Genomic DNA, 6,000 nt, shown 5'->3' on the forward strand with positions numbered 1-6,000 from the left:
GACACATTTAAAATTCTGAGAGAGAAAAATTTTCAACCAAAAATATGTTATCCAGCAAAACACTCCTTCAAATTTGAGGGAGAGCTTAAAATTTTCACAGACAAACAAATGCTGAGAGAGTTTGCCAATAAAAGACCTGCCCTACTTCAGATACTAAAGGGAGCCCTACCAACAGAGAGACAAAGAAAGGAAAAAGAAATATAGAGAATTTTAGCAGGCATATATAGTACCTTACATCCCAAATCACCAGGACACTCATTTTTCTCTGGTGATCACGGATCTTTCTCCCAAAGGGACCATAAGCTGGGACATAAAACAAGCCTCAATAAATTAAAAAAAAAAAAAATTGAATATTCTCAAAGCACATTCTCCAAACACAATGGAATACAAATAGAAGTCAATAATTTTTGAACTGTAACTCCACTATTTACTTCCTACATGATATAAAATACACAAACTCTAATGACAAATCAGTGGTTTTGAACTCAATGTAAAATATATAATTTTAGACAACTATATAAAGGTGGGGGAATGGAGGAGTATAGGAACATAGTTTATGTGTCCTATTGAAATGAAGGTGGTATCAAAGAAAAACAAGATTGTTATGGATTTAAGAGGTTAATTTTAAGCCCCACAGTAAACACAAAGAAATTATTAGAGAATATAACCATAGAGATGAAAAGTAGAGTATGGGTTAAGAGAAATGGGGGAAGGGGCAATGGGGAGTTAAAAAATGAGTATAGGGTTGCTGTTTGAGGTGAAGGGAAATTTCTAGTAATGGATGATGGGAAAGAGTATTACAATATTCCAAATGTGATTAATCCCACTAATGGAAGGCTAGGGAGGGGGTGGAATGGGAAGATTTAGGCTGTATATATGTTTCCACAACTGAAAAAAAAAAAAAAAAAGACAGTCTAAATAGATGACAATTGAATGCCAAGGATGAACCTGGATGAGATTGGAGGATGGAGGACAGGAGGCTCAAAGGGTCACAGTTGAGACATAAGGAAAAGGAAATATAGAATGTAAGCTTTGTATCATTGTTGAATCTCTTGTACTTCTTAGCTGCGCTTAATGGGATTGCATAAAAGAATGTTCTTACTCATGGGAAGTGTATTTGTGAATTATAGTGTTTGTTCATGGGTGTGAGCAGCTAGCTCTCATATGTTCAGAAGACAGAGCAATAGATGATGGATGATAGATAGGGAGGGAGGGAGGGAGGGAAAGAAATAGCAATGTGACAGCATGTTAAAGTTGGTGAATTGCGCTATCAGGGGAGGGGGGTCAGTATGATGGAATTCTGTGTATGGGGTTAGTATTGTTTTTGCAACTGTTCCTATAACTTTGAATTTATTTCAAAATAAAAAAAATAAAAAAAAATTAAAAAAAAGAACCAAAAAAAAAAAAAAGAGTGCTAGGAATACAGACATGTAATTATCCTTGGATGTTGTTAATAAAGAGGACATGGATTCCGGAAAAACAAAAAAAAACAAAAAAAACAAAAGAAAGTCTTCATCTTTCTGTATGTACCCCATATTGCATAATAATGAAAGAACTGAAACTGTGGAATTGCAACCCATAACAATTTTTGAAATTACCTATATAACTGCTCGTTGAACTGTACATCAAAAGTTAACACCTTTTGGCATGCAAGTTGTATTTTACAACAATGGAAATAGCTGAAGGTGTGGAACTGTGACCCATGATATTCTTTGAAATTTGCTCTCTAACTACTTGTTAAATCATACTTTGAAACTTATCACTGTTATGTATACAGGTTAAAGTTCACAATAAAAAAATGCATTAGAAAAAAAGAAGTGTGAAATAATTTGGCAAAGCTCAGGAAAGAAATGCAGAAAAAAACCAAAAAGATTATGTAGATGAAATTCACATAAGAAACAACAAAAATAATCACTAGAAGGTTATGATGAGGCCTGGAGAATGCATACAGAATGAAAGAGACATATATACGATTATGGAGAATACCAGAAGCTATAGAAAGATAAGCTAACATATATAATTAGTGTTCTGCAGAAAAGAACAAAGAGAAAAAAATAAATATTCAAATATATAACTGAAGAAAACATTGCTAAATTTTTTTTTTTTAATCTAACGGAAGGGCACATTGTAGCCAATAAAATTTGAAATAGAAGAGTTAAAACCAAGGAATATTCTGGTGAAGTAACTAAATTTCTGTTACAAATAAACAAATGGGTATTTAAGCAGAAAAGCAAGTGAAGTGCAAGAGAGAAAATTTCAGGTTGACTTCATACTTCTCCACAGTTATACTGTATGCCAAAATAAAGTATTATCTATAAAGTTCTCAAGAGCAACAAAGTTGATACAATAATTATATGCCCATCTAAATGTTCCTTCGCATGTAAAAGCAATTGGCAGATATTCTTAAGTATGTACAAACCTGGAAATGATACCCATGAACCCTTTTTGAAAAGAACTATGTATAATGAGATACAGCCAACAAACAAATGAACTAAAAGAAACACAGAGGAATTGATAAGACATTGTAAAAGAATGGAATCAACTTAAATGTAGGACTAAGATTAAACAATTACAAATTATGGTTACAGAATAAAAAATAAATGCTTTAAACCATGACAATGTAAAAGTAATCATATGACAAAAACTAGGCAGGAGGAGAGGTAGTGAGAGTAAGTATTTGTATGCTAATTACCTATCTTTCACGACAGGGAATTAATAGAACCCATCTAAAATAGAAATGCATAAATTTAAAAAATGACTCCAAACTCTTTCTTTTCCTAATCTTTTTCCATAAATTTAAAGGAGAATTTTAAACTTTAAGAGAAATACTTTTTCCATAACATTTTCTGTTATCATGAAAGCACTACCAGCTGATTATGGGGGAAAAAAAACAAAAACAAACAAACAAAAACAGAGAAAAGCACAGAGGAGTGTCAGGGAGACAAAAATAGTGGGGACTGCAGACGTGGAAAATTTGTGCTGTCTAAAGGAGGGAGCTGTCACTCTGGCCAGATCTGATTTTTCAAGAGAAGCTGGAAGAATTTTGTGTATGTCAGAGAAACTGATTTTAAAACGTTGGCCACTAATTAAAAATAAAATAAAATAAAAAAAAAAGCCTGCCTAGAGGTCCTGTAGATCTCTCTCTTGCCATTTCCTACACTAAGAGGTGAAGCTCATCAAGAACATTGGTGCCCACAGGCCAGGCTGGGTGAGTATCGCTTCAAAAGTCTCACCCTCAAGCAGACTAGGACCCTTGGGAGCCGAGAGGCGCTTTGGGGGGCCCCTCTGCATTCCCCTGGCATCTAGGTTTCTGTCTGAGTCCCTCCCTTCAGCCAGGAGACATCTTTTTAACCAACCACCTTGCAGCCCTCTAACAAGCCAGGCACCAAGTGTAACCAATAAAGCTTTTCTTAGCAGAAACAAAACAGCCTGAGCGAAGAATATGTTTCTGCAGTCACATTTGGCCGAGGAGCCATCATTTTTCAACCTCTGATACTTCCCACTATCTCAGGCCCAACTAAGTACTTTCTAACTCTTGCAATCCTCTTTAATTCATAATCTTATGCATGCATTAAGTGATGCTAAACCAAGACAGAGTGCCTGCCTAAAGGGGGGTGGGGTGGGGTGGGTAGAGGACCCACACAAATGTGAAACAGTGTAATCAGTGCTTCCTGCTTAGATGCTAAATAAACACAGAGATAAAGCTTAATAGATGGGGGAGGTGGGCAGTGATGATGGCAATCCTGGAAGGCTTCCTGAAGGACTTGCCTTTCTAAGCTTTTCCTAACAGAATATGCATAACTTCACAAAGACAAGACCAGCCTACCAGGTCCCTCCCTCCTCTGAACTCCCTCCTCTGAACAGTATAAATATTTTAGATCAAGTAGTACAACCTGTCTGAACCATACAGCTCATTCATGTAGTTCATTCTAGTCTCACAATGGGGTTCCCAGTTACTCCTGGAAAAAGTAGAAACCACGTCTCATGCTTAAATTTTCCTACAAACGGGCTGGCACAGCGCTGGGCAAGGAACAGGGTCAATTTATGACCCACAGCAGATTCTAGGGCTGGGGGAGATGCAGTTTGCAGTACCCGCAGGAGGGAACTGGAACCGACAAGGGTTGGGGGACGCGGCAGGGGGGGAAGGCAGACCGGCGGGGGTCGAGCTGGGACCGAGAAGGGCGCCCCCCCGCCGGTGTCCTCCCGAGGCCCTGGCCTCTTCACACCCTGAGAAGCTATAAGCCCGACGCCTCCGGAGATCAGCATCCCACCCCGCTTCCCCGAGGGGCCCAGGTGCCGGGGCCTGCAGCTCTGCCAAAAAGCAGCGGGGTCTCACCTCCAGGCCACCCCCAGGCTCCCGCTCGATCTGCGCCCCCGCCTTCTCAGCCATGGTGCAGCCCCTGCTCCTCGCATGGGCGCAGCGCCCCCGCCTTGGATCCCACGCTCGCGCTGCCACTTCCGGCGTGTGCCCCGACGGTGCAGTCCCCTGCGCGCACCCGCGCCGGCGGGCCAATCGCCCGCGCCCCAGGCCACCGCCCACCGTCTCAGGTGTCCCCTCTGCGCAGGCTCGGTGCGGCACGCTGGTCTGCTCGGTCCTGGGACCGCTCGGCCTCCAGAGAGTCTGGCTCGGAGGGCATCTGGGCGGCGCGGGTTCCAGCACCTGTTCGCGCCAGGTCTACGCAGGCGAGGTTACCACCGAGACGCAGAGTCCTCCAGAGTTCTAGCCTGGCCCTGTAGGCGCCGTGTTGGGGCAGGATGGGAGACCCCGTCAAATCGTTTTATTGTTTTCTGCCTTTTTAATCTTTTTCCTGCATGTTTTTGTGCTATCATTCATTGATGCCTTCCAGTTGCAATGTCCTGGCAAAGGTTTGGCGATAGAGAGATAAACAAGGGTAGCATAATATTTGAAAGTGCAAGTTCTGAAGTAAGAGAGTCATACGCTCAGAAAGACAGACAGAATCTCTGCCCCGCCACTTAGGGGCTGTGTGACTTCGGGCAAATTGTTTAACCTCTCTGTGCCTCAGTTGCTTCATCTGTAAAATGAGGTTAATAATAGTACCTACCCCAGTGACATGAGGTGTAAAATCTGCATGTAGCTGGCTAGATACATGCTAGTTATTTCTATGGAGATGATGATGGTTCATATCTCATAGGCTTGTTGTGAGGGTTACAAATAACTCACATAAAGATGTAAGGTGTCCATCCCCAAACCTTTCCCCCACACAAATGTCAGCGGGATAATCACTTCTGTCTCTCTGTCCCAAACTTTGCACAGATTATGTAGTGTTTGCTTTTGAATTTGTAAATGCATTTACTACCAACTGTCTTTTGACCTTTACTTCACACGGTTACATTTGAGACAGTATTTCATAATCTGTGTTCCATCTTATTGAAATAATGAATCATGCATTAATGGAATTCAAATATACTTACCTTCATGATTACTTTTTGTCTTAGTTTCCCAGCTTTTAAAACAAATAACATACAATGGTTTGGCTTAACATTTCTGGCTGGCTGGCAAACTTTAGGGTTCGAAGGCTTTTCCATCACTTGGCAATGGAAATGGCATCTTCTCTTTTATCTTCTTTGTTCCCCTGACTTCCAGCTTCTGGCTTTTCCCCTTGACTTCTCCCTCTGTGTCCAATTTCCTTTGCTAATAAGGACTTCAGCCATATTGGGCTAAGGCCCCACCCTCATTCAGTTTGGGCACCTTAACTGCTAACATTTTCAAAGGTCATATTTACATTTGGGTTCACACCCATAGCACCATGGGTTGATACCTGAACATGCCTTTTTGTGGGGGACAATTTTCCTCTTTGTAAGAGTTCACTAATAGAAGTTTTTTTGTTTTTTTTTGTTTTGAATTTTATTTTGAAATAAATTCAAACTTACAGGAACAGTTGCAAAGACAATACAAACCCCATACACAGAACTCCAGCATACCCCAACCCCCTACCCCAATACCCCAATCCACCAACTTTAACATCCTGTCACGTCACC

General features: G+C 40.9%; 1 protein-coding gene across 3 annotated transcripts in view; it reads right to left on the reverse strand.

The window, feature by feature from the left end:
* ZNF594 (zinc finger protein 594) overlaps positions 1–4,434 on the reverse strand; it is a 28,532-nt gene extending 24,098 nt beyond the window's left edge. For 2 of the 3 annotated variants that reach the window (XM_037808324.1, XM_037808322.1), the window contains exon 1: positions 4,337–4,434. The gene's annotated coding sequence lies outside the window, so the exon portion shown is untranslated. The remainder of the gene's footprint in view (positions 1–4,336) is intronic. The other variant, XM_037808323.1, reaches the window with a different exon arrangement.
* Between the last annotated feature and the right edge of the window lie 1,566 nt (positions 4,435–6,000).

This window comes from Choloepus didactylus, chromosome 18, assembly GCF_015220235.1.
Source record: "Choloepus didactylus isolate mChoDid1 chromosome 18, mChoDid1.pri, whole genome shotgun sequence".
Classification (NCBI taxonomy): Eukaryota; Metazoa; Chordata; class Mammalia; order Pilosa; family Megalonychidae; genus Choloepus; species Choloepus didactylus.